We start from the raw sequence: 14883 nt of genomic DNA, 5'->3' as shown, positions 1-14883 counted from the left end.
TAAGCATGTATTCTCTGGTGTATCTTTAGGAATTCTGCTCGACTGAAACTCTTCCCACACTGGGAGCACTGGTATGGTTTCTCTCATGTGTGTATTCTCTGGTGCCTCTTCAGGTGTCCTGCTTGACTGAAACTCTTCCCACACTGGGAGCACTGGTATGGTTTCTCTCATGTGTGTATTCTCTGGTGCCTCTTCAGGTGTCCTGCTTGACTGAAACTCTTCCCACACTGGGAGCACTGGTATGGTTTCTCTCCTGTGTGTATTCTCTGATGAATCGTCAGGTCTCCTGCTTGACTGAAACTCTTCCCACACTGGGAGCACTGGTATGGTTTCTCTCCTGTGTGTATTCTCTGATGAATCGTCAGGTGTCCTGCTTGACTAAAACTCTTCCCACACTGGGAGCACTGGTATGGTTTCTCTCCTGTGTGTATTCTCTGATGATCCTTTAGGGTTCCTGCTTGACTGAAACTCTTCCCACACTGGGAGCACTGGTATGGTTTCTCTCCTGTGTGTATTCTCTGGTGCGTCTTCAGGTGTCCTGCTTGACTGAAACTCTTCCCACACTGGGAGCACTGGTATGGTTTCTCTCCTGTGTGTATTCTCTGGTGCGTCTTCAGGTCTCCTGCTACACTGAAACTATTCCCACACTGGGAGCAGTGGTATGGTTTCTCTCCTCTATGCATTCTCTGGTGTATCTTTAGGCTTTCTGCTCGACTAAAACTCTTCCCACACTGGGAGCACTGGTATGGTTTCTCTCCTGTGTGTATTCTCTGATGATCCTTTAGGGTTCCTGCTTGACTGAAACTCTTCCCACACTGGGAGCACTGGTATGGTTTCTCTCCTGTGTGTATTCTCTGGTGCGTCTTCAGGTCTCCTGCTTGACTGAAACTCTTCCCACACTGGGAGCACTGGTATGGTTTCTCTCCTGTGTGTATTCTCTGGTGCATCTTTAGGGTTCCTGCTTGACTGAAACTCTTCCCACACTGGGAGCAGTGGTATGGTTTCTCTCCTGTGTGTATTCTCTGATGGTTCTTCAGGACTCCTGCATTAGTCTGTGGGTGTGTTTTATGGTGATTCTTCCGCCTTGAGCTCCTGTGTTGTTTATGGTTTCCTGGTGTGGTGGAGCTGGGCTCGCTGTCTGAACCTGGGTTGGAGCTCTGCTGGTCTGTAAAAATAGGAAGATAGCAAGTTTAACTTTAATATATACGTTTAGGCAAGGCAAGTTGATTTGTATAGCACATTTGATACAACAGGGGCAATTCAAAGCGCTTTACATACAGCATTAAAAAAATACAGCAAGAGGAGGATAGTAAGAAAAAAAAATAGAGAGAGAAATTAAATAGATAAACATTTAACAAGATAATAAACAATTAATAAAAAGATATAGATAAAAGTGTTCTCTATCTAAGTATGTCTCTCAGAGAGATAAACCTCTGCAAGTATCGTGCCCTGATACAGGATTAAGGTCGCAGATTATCACGGGTAGTGGCTGCATGTATGATGCAGAAGTAGTTGATTATCATTATTAAAAAACAATAGTCATGAATATGCTAATATTCCGGGTGCGTGGAACGCTATTTCCATACACCCATTCACCCATGTGTCGCATTTGATTGGAACAACCCACCGTTTGCATCCCACCCCTGCTAGATTCCCCTGGCCCTGGTAAACACGGGGATGTGCGTATTTTGATGTTAGCCCCCTGGGAAGTGAAGCATGCCCCTTCTGCCTGCCTGCCTATACTATCTACATACCTATACTATCTACATACCTATACTATCTAGCGGAACAGGCTTACTTCCCGAACCTTGTTGACCCGACAACCTGTCATGTTGGAGCAGGGAGGTACCGGGGAAATCGTTTGAAACCCATGTCAGACACACACACACACACACACACACACACACACACACTCACTATCAAATACATTATCAAGCTGCAAAAATACACTTGATTACATGATATACTGTATTATAAATGGAATTTTATTTGTTCCATGTTGCATGGAAATTCGTTGACGATTACAGACATAATCAAATGTAGGTTGTTGCAATTACTTTGCTGCGGTAGCTATAGCGTGCAACACTCAACTGGGAGACCTACTGTACAGTCTATCATTCATAATTGTCTGTACATAGACATACAATATCCTATCACTATTGCGTATGTAACTTGGGTAAACCCTGTTGTAGAAAGAGCTTTATACAAGGTAGATTTTAAAAATGTAAGGATACTGGGTGGTAGAACGCATCTAGGAAAAGTCATGAAAAGTGGGTCCTGAAAAGGTGAGTTTAATTATTTTTTTACTTACTAGTTCACATGACCCCACCCATGGCTGTTGCAGTGTTAATAATCTCATCTCCCTGGGGGAGTTCAAAACTCTGATTAATTGTGTGACAGTAGAGTGCAGTAGAGTGCAGTAGAGTGCTAGTAGACAGTTGCTATTCCTAAAATGGATTTTCTATCATATTTACCTCTCGTCCCTTGTCTGTTTTTATTATGTTTTATTCTCCAATTGTGTAAACTTGTACTTGAACTGTTGTGCTGTTTGCCAGGTCTGCCTCGAAAAATTGATTTTAATCGCAAGGGACCTTCTGGTTAAATAAAGATTAAATGAATACAAATAAATAAATATGCTAAGCCTGCCTGCGTGGCGCTAACATTATTAGCACAGTATATTTGTGCCAGCGTGGCAACATGGCATTCCTGTAATTTTAGCCCATGTTGCGTCGAAAGATAATAATAATAATAATAATAACTTTAATTTATATAGCGCCTTTCAAAAAACCCAAGGACGCTTTACAATTCAAGGGAATGATCAGACAGACAGAACAGAAAACAAACAAAGCAAAACTGAAAAATGTACTAGGGGCCAAAGGCCTTGGAGAACAGATGTGTTTTGAGGGCTAATTTGAACGAGTCCAGGGTGGGGGCATTGCGGATCACTGTGGGGAGGGAGTTCCAGAGAGTTCCAGAGAGTAGGTGCGGCCACGCTGAAGGCTCTGTCCCCAAAGGTCTGTAGGTTGGTGCGGGCGGTGGATAGCAGGCCCATGTCTGCGGACCGCAGGCTCCGGGAAGGGGTATGCTGGGGGAGGTCAGTTAGGTACTGGGGGGCGCAGGCGTGGAGGGATTTGTAGGTGAGGAGGAGGATTTTGTAAGTGATGCAGGACTTGACCGGGAGCCAGTGGAGGTGAATGAGGGTGGAGGTGATGTGCTGCCAGGGCTTGGTGTGGATGAGGACCCTGGCAACTGAGTTCTGCACGTACTGGAGCCTGTCCAGGGCTTTGTTGGGAACCCCGAACAGGACTCCATTACAATAGTCCAGACGGGAGGTGACGAAGGCGTGAATGAGGGTTTCGGCAACGGAGTCAGTGAGGGAAGGTCGTAGTCTGGAGATGTTTCTGAGGTGGAAGAAGGCGGATTTGGTGAAGGATTTTATGTGGGACTGGAAGGAGAGGGTGGAGTCCAGTATGACGCCCAGGTTACAGACTTCGGAGGATGGGGAGATGGAGCAGCCGTCGAAGTCCCCAACTTTCCGTAGCAGCGCCTTGGGTGCCACAACCATGAGCTCTGTTTCCTTACTGTTGAGTTTGAGGAGTGTAGCGCCCTATAATGTAATAATTTCCTGATAATGTAATAACACCTGATAATGTAATAAAATGGCCACTTCACTTAATAATGTAATAATTGACCAATAATGTAATAAAATAACCTGACTGATATTGTAATAACATTTTTACTGATAATGTAATACCTTATTACATTATTGGGAATTTATTACACTTTCAGGTGGGTCTTTATGGTTTTTAAACTGATAATGTAATGTAGTTCTACAATTTGTTTTTTAAGAATCTAAGACTGTTGTATACACTGGATTTAAGAATCTAAGAATCTTATTTACACTGGATTTGAAATAACAGAATGACTACTGGGTTAAATGACAGACTTGCATATGTGCAGATTACTCAGGGACATGAACAAAACCTTTGGTAACTCTTCATTTGAGGAGGGTATACAGTGGGTGCGGAAAGTATTCAGACCCCTTCCGTTTTTCCACATTTTGTTGTATTATAACCTCAATTTAAAATGGATTAAATTAACATAATTTGCCATCAATCCACACACAATACCCCAGAATCACAACAGGAAATCATTTTTTTTTTAAATGTTAGTAAACTTTTTAAAATTGAAATACTAGAAACCCCCCATGTAGAAAGTATTCAGACCCTTTGCGATGACACTCTAAAAGCTCAAATGCAAAAATGTCATCAACAAATGACTCCATAAGTTTTTTGGAATGAACATATTTGTTTTTATAGGGTTTCTAATTTGCATAGGAGTCAATGAGACTCTGTGTAGATCAGGTTGCCATAAAACATTGAGAAAATGGAGAGTAACAAAACTGCTCAGGAATGTGACCCTGAGGCCTGGGGAGACTTACAAAAAAGTTGAATGGTGGAGGGGTAAAAGCACAGCCGATGGGACAACATCATGCCAGTCACTCTACAAAATTGGACTATAACCGAATGGCAAAAAATAATCCCTTAATGTAAAAAATAATCTCTCTCGTATCCATAATTGTGTTTTGCAGGAAATGTGTTTATTTGGTTTTACTACAAAGCATTACGTTTAGTACAATTTTGTAGATTTTTTGATTTCATGTTGTGATTCTGGGGTATTGTGTGTGGATTGATGGCAAATTATTTTAATTTAATCCATTTTAAATTGATTCTATAATACAACAAAATGTGGGAAAACTGAAGGGGTCTGAATACTTTCCGCACCCACTGTACATATGCATTCATTCATTCAACACCTACATACACACTTACATGACACCTGACACAAACATAGGCCTACATATCCCCTCATAAATTGTTATTATATCACTTTCATCATCTTCCTCTGCACATATGCAAGTCTGTCATTTAACCCAGTAGTCATTCTGTTATTTCAAATCCAGTGTAAATAAGATTCTTAGATTCTTAAATCCAGTGTTAATAAGATTCTTAGATTCTTAAATCCAGTGTAAATAAGATTCTTAGATTCTTAAATCCAGTGTATACAACAGTCTTAGATTCTTAAAAAAAAAAAAAAGTAGAACTCTGGATTGAAAATGAACATAGTATTACATTATCTGTCAAGTATTACATTATCAGTTTAAAAACAAAAAAGATCCACCTGAAAGTGTAAGAAATTCCCAATAATGTAATAAGGTATTACATTATCAGTAAAAATGTTATTACAATATCAGTCAGGTTATTTTATTACATTATTGGTCAATTATTACATTATTGGGTTTTATTACATTTTCGATGGAGTTAAGTGGACATTTTATTACATTATCAGGTGTTATTACATTATCAGGAAATTATTACATTATAGGGTGCTACAAGGAGGTTAGATGTCATCCAGGTTTTTATTTCGAGCAGGCAGTTGATGAGGGACTGGGGGGGGAGCGGAGAGGATGGGGTGGAGCTGAGGTAGATTTGGGTATCGTTGGCGTAACAGTGGTAGTTAAAGCCGTGACGACGGAGGATCTGTCCGAGTACAGAGCCTTGCGGGACGCCTTGGTTGACTGGGGCTGGGGGGGAGCTTGAGCCGTGGATGGAGACAAACTGTTCCCTGTTGGAGAGGTATGATGTGAACCAGGAGAGGGCTGTACCAGTGACACCCAGGTGGGTGGAGAGGCGGTTGAGGAGGATGGTGTGGGAGACAGTGTCGAAGGCAGCAGAGAGGTCCAGGAGGATGAGGATACTGATTCCATTGTGTGTGTGGTGTGCGCAGATATTCCCAATACAGCACACCACATACATAAAGATTAGGGATGCACGATATTATCGGCGCCGATATTTATGGGAAATTAATGTTATTAAATATTTATCGGTTTTATTACATTTTAGCCGATATAGAGCCGATAATATGAAGCCAGAAATATTTCCAGTTCCGGTTGTCACGCTCATGATGCTGCGCCTGCGTACAGCCACGCAGTGTAGAGACGAGAGCGAAACATGGCTTCCCCGGTGTGGACATTTTTCTGAGTTTCTGAGGCAGATAGTGCGTTTGCAATTTGCAATACATGTTCGGCAAAAGTTCGGAAAGGAGGGCAAAGGTCTACGAGTTACAACACAACGAATCTCATAAGTCACCTGAAGATTCACCATTGCAAGCACGCTGTATGGAAGGAATATGATTTTGGCATTGAATACAGCGATGAGGGAACGAAAACAGTTAACAGAAACGCGTGTCGGAGAAATGCTTCACGCGTGTCGTATATGCACATAATATGCGCACAATGCATATATGGGCTACACCACTCGCATACGTGAAACCTCTATAAATAGCTCTCTTAATATGTATACTTTGAGGAATTGATTCATTGTTATTGTTGTCCGGAGGCTATCGGTAATCGGCTATCGGTTTACATGGCTTGTAAATATACTTTCGTTTTAGGACGTGTTCAAAAGCAAGGACTGTGTGATCACCTAATTATGTGTAGTTATGTGTTTTTAGCATGTTGATGTTCTATCAGCATGTTGTGATGTTATTAAAATACAGTTGAAACTTTCGTAGTGCTGTGCTTTGTTAGCCGCTAGCTGTTAGCAGCATTTATTTCCGGTTTCCTGGATGACAGCCTTTCTTACCTTCAGGTGTGCATGAACTACAGGTTATCAAATGTGAAATTATATCTGTTCTCATATCGCTTATGATATCGGTTATCGGCCACAGGGAAGCGGGTAAACATCGGTTATCGGTATCGGTTAGAAAAAATGCATATTGTGTATCCCTAATAAAGATCTGACGTTACGACAGTCTAGAGTCTCGTTCCCCAAGCCAGAAATATTGCGTGATCAAACGTGATAAAGTGCTGAAGAACGAAAAGAAGAAGTCAGCTCGCTTCTTGATTGGCTACATTCCATCCACGTCACAATCGGACTCGGGAGCAGGGTTGCCAGATGGGATTGACACTCTCTAGGATAACCACAGTCTAAAACCACTAATTCCACAAAAAAAAACTAGCCCATCTGGCAACCCTGCTCGAGAGTTGTCAGGAGTCGGGAGTTGCCCACACACAAGAGAACTTTTGATCGTAAACATTGAACACGTTTAATATTTACGATTGTCGGCCCCGACCACTTTCCGAGCAGATTGTCGGGAGAAATTGAATCTTAAAACTAGGGATGTCCCGATCCGATACTGATATCGGATATCGACCCGATATTGGTCCTGAATGCTGGATCGGGGATCGCACCAGAAAAAAAAAAGGCTCCGATCCGATCCTACTGTCATCCGCAGTCAAACTTATGTGTATAAGCGATGAGGGAATAAAAACAGTGAACAAAAACGCGTGTCGCAGAAATGCTTCACGCGAGTCCTATATGCGCTTAAAATGCGCATAGCGCTTCACGCGAGTCCTATATGCGCTTAAAATGTGCATAGCGCTGCGCTGTGTGCTTCCGGTTTCATTACAATGAGGTTAACCCTATGTGCCTGACGTCTAACAACATTCAAATGACTCTAACTTCATATTTTTTCGGATTTCAATGTATGACACATCATTTGAAAGCTTATGATCCGTAGTTCCAATCCACAACACGTCGCATTTGTTGCTTTAATAAAGGCTGGCAGTTTTTAATTTAACTGTTGTTGGTGTGGACTATATACTGGGGAGGTATTTGTTATTATTCAGGGGTCAAAAAATGTATACAAATATCGGATCGGTATCGCCGATACCCGTAGCCCAGGTATCGGTATCGGTATCGGTAGTGAAAAAGTGGGATCGGGACATCCCTACTTAAAACACCTCACACCACAGGATAATCTTGTAGGATAATCTTTAGAGCCATCCGATAATCGGGCATTTGCTGTCCTTGGTCGGAAGGAGGGAAATCAGCCAGATTATCTTTATGTGTGTACCAGGCTTTACAGAGAAAATCCCCATTCATAGTTTTTCTTTGTCACTTCACTTGCTTCACTCATACCGAACCGTGGGCCAACTGAAATTAATATTCTTACTTCCCCTTTACATTGTGTGAGTCTCCATTTTTATTACGGCCAAGAGCCGGTTATTATCATTTTTATATGTTATGATTATGATCATTTGTTGTCGTCATACGAAAATGGTCTTTTTTCATTGGCAATTTTCATTGTGCTATTGAAATTCTTGGTGTGCTACCAAATTTTTCAACATGGTAGCACAGTGCTACCTGGGGAAAAGGTAAGCGTCAAGCCCTGCTTAGCTAGCCAAAGCATTTGTTACGGTATGTTTACAGGGTTTTTCCTGGCTCAAAATGAGGCGGAGGTGGTACCACAGGCGTTTGACATCGGGGGGACCCATGAAGCGGGGCTGTCTGGGGATCCTCACACAAGCATCAAACACTTAATTTCTTGCATTCTGGTGAATTGATATGCACCAATTTGTGCCTTTTCTGCATCAATTTATGGTGGAAATGTCATTATTTATGTAAAGGATTACACAATATTCAGGCACCAGATGACCATTCAAAATATAATGCAATATAAGGCTCTCAGGCATTCTGTACTTCCAAAGTCGAGAGCTAAAGCAAATAATATTAATAATTTAATTTGACAGAATACATGCTACTGAAAACAGCTGGTTGACTGTCCGCTGTGAAAAAGCTTGTCCGTAACGTCCGTTACACTTTGCGGAGCTCCTGTAAACAGCTGGTGGGGAACAGCGCTGGACCGGAAGCTAACCAGCCGTATTAGTAGAAGTGAAGTGATTGTGCATGTAGTCTGATTATCATTATTCATGATCGCAGAGAATTCAGCTACATTTTCAATTATTAGTTCTATTCTGTCATGAGCATCAGAGAATGACTGACAGGCCGGTAGAATATGAGAATGGGATCATTTGAATAATATATTCTAATATATTAGCCTATAAGCGTGTGTGTTTCATGCAATACCATTATTGCATGAAATGGTCAACATTAGAATGTTGTCAGCTACGAAGCGGATGTGTTTACTAGAACATGGAAATGCAAACGCTAATCACATTATTGCATTACAATTGTCATATTGACTCAAGTATTGCAGGAAAAAGTGGAAAATGCTATTGTGGGATTGCATAGTAATTTTCAGTTCAGAATGAACTTTTTTCAGAATGAACTTGCATACCAGCTACATGAAAATTAAAATGCAAATCATATGATTGCATTTGATTTTGAATATTGACCGAAAGAATGCGTGCAAAAGTGGAACAAGCAATTGCAATCTCAAATTGCATTAACATTTGAATTAAGTCCACTATATGCTTCCATACACTGGTAGCACTGACTTTACAACAGGGCAATTACACTCACCAATAACAAAGACTTACCATCCATCTCACTGTCTTTCATCTCCACTCTTCCTCTGTCCTCTTCTTTTACCATCACTCCCTCCTCTCTCATTTGGTCTCCTCCATCCTCTTCTTTTACCATCACACCATACTCCTCTACATCTTCTTCCTCCAGCTTCACTGCCACCATCTCTGGACCCCACTGTGGGCTTTTCAGGGCTGGAGAACCACAGCCAGATCCGGGGGACTCGGTGCATTCTGGTTCATACATGGTTACCATGGTTACATGAGCTGAAGAGGACCTGCGGCTAGAAACACTGGAGGCACAAACAACGCAGGGTCGATTAGAAATGACAGACAAACAGTTCACTGAACTCCCATCTAGACTGACAGGACACGTCCTGCAAATGGACATGGATTACTGATGGCATTTGTTGTAATTAAAGGGTCTGGAAAGTAGACATTAAATGGTTCCAATTGTATTTTGTTTCCAGGAAAAATGTTAACACAAAATAAATGGAAATAAGCTTCTTGTTAGGCTCAACTTCCTGGTCAGACAGTTCCGAGGGCTGTATGGGCGTGGACTTTGCACGCTTGACTGGCAGCTCCCTTTCAAGCTAGCTTGCTGCGATATCATACATGACATTCATCTATTAGATGTGCTTATAGTTCTGCCCTTTAATTACCAACTGTTTAGCTGCTGTTGAAATGTGTTACTGAGCTAATTCAATTACAAATCGACTTATTAGTCATGTAACTGGCAGTATGATTCATCATATCAATTCAATGACCACCATTTGCATACTTGACACCTGGCACCCTATGGTGAATTATTGAACACAATACTTGTGGACAGGATTCACAGCATGTGTGTGACTTACTGATCAGTTGGAGCACAATGGTGTTGCTCTCGTCTTCTAATTTGCTGCTGTATTGTCACAATATCCGCCATGTTTAATTTCTTCCCACACTGGACGTAGCACTGGCGCATGTCGTCATGACCACAACCATGTTTCGTTTGCCCAGAGATTTGCCCTGCCGCTGTCCTTCCTGCAAAAGTGGAACAAGCAATTGCAATCTCAAATTGCATTAACATTTGAATTAAGTCCACTATATGCTTCCATACACTGGTAGCACTGACTTTACAACAGGGCAATTACACTCACCAATAACAAAGACTTACCATCCATCTCACTGTCTTTCATCTCCACTCTTCCTCTGTCCTCTTCTTTTACCATCACTCCCTCCTCTCTCATTTGGTCTCCTCCATCCTCTTCTTTTACCATCACACCATGCTCCTCTACATCTTCTTCCTCCAGCTTCACTGCCACCATCTCTGGACCCCACTGTGGGCTTTTCAGGGCTGGAGAACCACAGCCAGATCCGGGGGACTCGGTGCATTCTGGTTCATACATGGTTACCATGGTTACATGAGCTGAAGAGGACCTGCGGCTAGAAACACTGGAGGCACAAACAACGCAGGGTCGATTAGAAATGACAGACAAACAGTTCACTGAACTCCCATCTAGACTGACAGGACACGTCCTGCAAATGGACATGGATTACTGATTTCATTTGTTGTAATTAAAGGGTCTGGAAAGTAGACATTAAATGGTTCCAATTGTATTTTGTTTCCAGGAAAATTGTTAACACAAAATAAATGGAAATAAGCTTCTTGTTAGGCTCAACTTCCTGGTCAGACAGTTCCGAGGGCTGTATGGGCGTGGACTTTGCACGCTTGACTGGCAGCTCCCTTTCAAGCTAGCTTGCTGCGATTAATTACCAACTGTTTAGCTGCTGTTGAAATGTGTTACTGAGCTAATTCAATTACAAATCGACTTATTAGTCATGTAACTGGCAGTATGATTCATCATATCAATTCAATGACCACCATTTGCATACTTGACACCTGGCACCCTATGGTGAATTATTGAACACAATACTTGTGGACAGGATTCACAGCATGTGTGTGACTTACTGATCAGTTGGAGCACAATGGTGTTGCTCTCGTCTTCTAATTTGCTGTGACGTGACATGCAATGTTGATGTCCAAACCCCTTTATGAAGTAAAAATAAGGAAAATGTTAATATAAAAAAAACATTTATTGAATATATTAATCTCTGTTTATTACATGATATGAAAATGGTATGAGGGTATTACAAAGTTTAAGAATGATTAGACTCTTGTGGCGGATTTTCTTGTACCTGTGTACTCAAATCGCCGGTTCGACTTTTTTTAAATAAACAGATGAGACACAAACACTCAGACACCAAGGCACTATAAAAACACAGCATCACAAACTGACAGTATCTGTTACCCGAGGTTGATGGTGTCGGGTCCGGCTGGGACCCCCCTGCCCCCCCTCCACTGGTGCTGGGGGTCTCTCCAGTCTGCTTGGCCCTCCCTGTCCCCCCTCCACTGGTGCTGGGGGTCTCTCCAGTCTTCTTGGCCTTCCCTGTCCCCCCTCCACTGGTGCTGGGGGTCTCTCCAGTCTGCTTGGCCCTCCCTGTCCCCCCTCCAATGGTGCTGGGGGTCTCTCCAGCCTGCCTCTGAGCAGGGAGGCCGTCCCAGAGGAAGGCCACCTCCTCTGCAGTAGCTTCCTCCTCCAGGCATGGCTGGGGGTGTTCCCTCGCCTCTCCAGTCTGCTGGGACCCCCCTGTCCCCCCTCCACTGGTGCTGGGGGTCTCTCCAGCCTGCCTCTGAGCAGGGAGGCCGTCCCAGAGGAAGGCCACCTCCTCTGCAGTAGCTTCCTCCTCCAGGCATGGCTGGGGGTGTTCCCTCGCCTCTCCAGTCTGCTGGGACCCCCCTGTCCCCCCTCCACTGGTGCTGGGGGTCTCTCCAGCCAACCTCTGAGCAGGGAGGCCGTCCCAGAGGAAGGCCAGCTCCTCTGCAGTCGCTTCCTCCTCTAGGCATGGCTGGGGGTGTTCCCTCGCCTCTCCAGTCTGCTGGGACCCCCCTGTCCCCCCTCCACTGGTGCTGGGGGTCTCTCCAGCCTGCCTCTGAGCAGGGAGGCCGTCCCAGAGGAAGGCCAGCTCCTCTGCAGTAGCTTCCTCCTCCAGGCATGGCTGGGGGGGTTCCCTCATCACACTAGACCCCACCTCCACGCTGGGGGGGGCCTGAGGACCAGAGGGGGGGGGCTGTGGGGGCAGAAGACATGATGAGCCAGATCTCACAGTCACCTGTATCTCACTCCCCCCCCCACCATGATGAGGTGTATGAATCACTCTGCTCACCTGTAGTGTCGGTGCAGCAGGTGAGTCTGGCTGAGGGGCTCCCTGACACGCAGCTGGTCTCCCTGCTGGTCTCCCTGCTGGTCTCCCGGCTGGAGGGTGGAAGCCCCGGGGTGCTGGGGGAACCAATCACAGAGACGTTATAAATGTTACACATCCCTACAATCAATCAATCAATCAGCACATGTTATACACAAATGCAACACAATGTGCTTCATTGGAACACCACCTCTCTCCTCCTCTCCTCCTGTCCTCCTCCCACCAGCAGGATGACCAGTGTGGGAGTTGGACAGGCTGCTTCTGACACCCTCCTCTCCTCCTCCTCCTCCTCCTCCTCCTCCAGCTCTACCTGGGGGGCGTCTCTCCAGGGCCGGCGTCCACTCCTCCTCCTCCTCCTCCTCCTCCTCCTCCTCAGAGTCTCTGGGTGCAGGAGGGGGGGGCATATGGCCCCTGCGCCGCTGCATAAATGCAGGTACGGTGGAGGGCACCCCTGCGACACACACACACACAAAATATTATATGACAGAGTGCACCAGTTTGGCTTGCACTGTGGTTATGAGGAGACTGAGTACCAGATTACACTATTAATGTACTTGATAATAAAAACATTTATATGAAATAAATAATTATAAAAAAAAATAAAAAATAGGGGCGCTTAGGTGGCGTAGTGGGTTAAGCGCTGACCATGTAACCGCAGGGTCCCCGGTTCGAATCCGGCCGGGGACATATCCTGCATGTCATCCCTTCTCTCTCTCTCACCCATCCTTCCTGTCATAATATCTACTGTGTCTGTCATTAAAAAAAGGAAAATATGAGTGGGACTGCCCAACTCAGAAAAATAAAAAATCTTAAAAAATAAATAAATGAATGATATATACAGTATATCTCAAAAGTGAGTACACCCTTTAGATTTTTGCAAATATTCTGTTATATCCTTTCAGGGGATAACATTATCCTACTGAAACTTTGATATAACTTAAAGTAGTCAGTGTGCTGCTTGAATAACAGTATAGATTTATTGTCCTTTGAAAATTACTCAGTACACAGCTGTTAATGTCTAAACAGCTGGCAACAAAAGTGAGTACACCCCAAAGTGAACATGTCCTAATTGTTTCATTGTCTGAATGAGTGCAGAGTTGTGTTTCATGTTTTCGTCTAGTGTGTGCGCGCGTTAGCCTTGACAGCTATGTCAATGCATTTGTGTTGCAAATGGGAGGCAAGTTAGCTAGCTAGATAGCCTACATACTCAATCATCTACAGGCCTAACACTGTCAGGCTACTTTTCTTTATTAATATACTAAATTGATACTGCACTTTGACTTCACTTTCTGCTCCATACAGATACTTTATTGTCAGGTTCACATTCAAATAAAATATATTTGTTATATATTTGTTACGTTTTTATCTGCATAGTCTATTATTGGATGCTACTGAATAAACTAAACAGAATAGGAAACAGAATGGAAATGCATATATATTTTTAAAACTGGATAGACATAGCTCTCAACTCGGCCAGGGGAAGCGGATGCTACTAGGGGCACCTAAAGTTCGGTCCGGGCCTGTTGAGAGGGTGTCCCACATTGTCCCACACAAACATACTCCTTGTCCCACATTTGATTTGTTGGGACCTGGTTACCCTAGTGGTGTCCAGCAAGGGATTGCTGCTATCACAGTAGAAGGCACAGGTGAGCTGTTGTACCAGTGTGGGAACAATGAAGCAAACCCATGACATAGCACCCTAGCATATCAGGGGGGTGGCAGGGTTAGGGGAGATGGGTAGGGGTAGGGGAGGTTGTATGGGTGTCAAGGGGGGGGGGGGGGGGGGGGGGGGCGGGGGCCCCGGGATGGGGGAGATGGCTAGGGGTAGGGGAGGCTGTAGGCATGGGAGAACAGGTAGGTTTTGAGGTGGGATTTAAAAGTGAGAAGTGAGGGTGAGTCTCTGAGTGGTTGGGGGAGAGAGTTCCAGAGGCGGGGTGCAGCTCGTGAAAAGGCACGGTGACCGAAGCCTTTGAGTTTTGAGGGTGGGACAGTGAGGGGAACAATGGATGAGGATCGGAGGGTACGGGTAGGGCGGTGGGGGAGAAGGAGGTCAGTCAGGTAAGGGGGGGCCAGGCTATGGAGGGCTTTGTATGTGAGGATGAGGATTTTAAATTGGATGCGTTCTTTGATGGGGAGCCAGTGGAGAGAGTGGAGGACAGGAGTGATGTGGTCACGGGAGCGGGTGTTTGAAAGGAGGCGTGCAGCAGAGTTTTGGACCATCTGGAGTCTATGGAGGGAGCGGGAGGTGATGCCGGTGAGTAGGGAGTTGCAGTAGTCAAGGCGGGAGGAGATGAAGGCGGGGATGAGGG

The sequence above is a fragment of the Nansenia antarctica genome (genome assembly GCF_963989245.1).
Source record: "Nansenia antarctica genome assembly, chromosome: 8".
NCBI classification, from domain to species: Eukaryota; Metazoa; Chordata; class Actinopteri; order Argentiniformes; family Microstomatidae; genus Nansenia; species Nansenia antarctica.
This window is presented reverse-complemented; position numbering follows the sequence as displayed.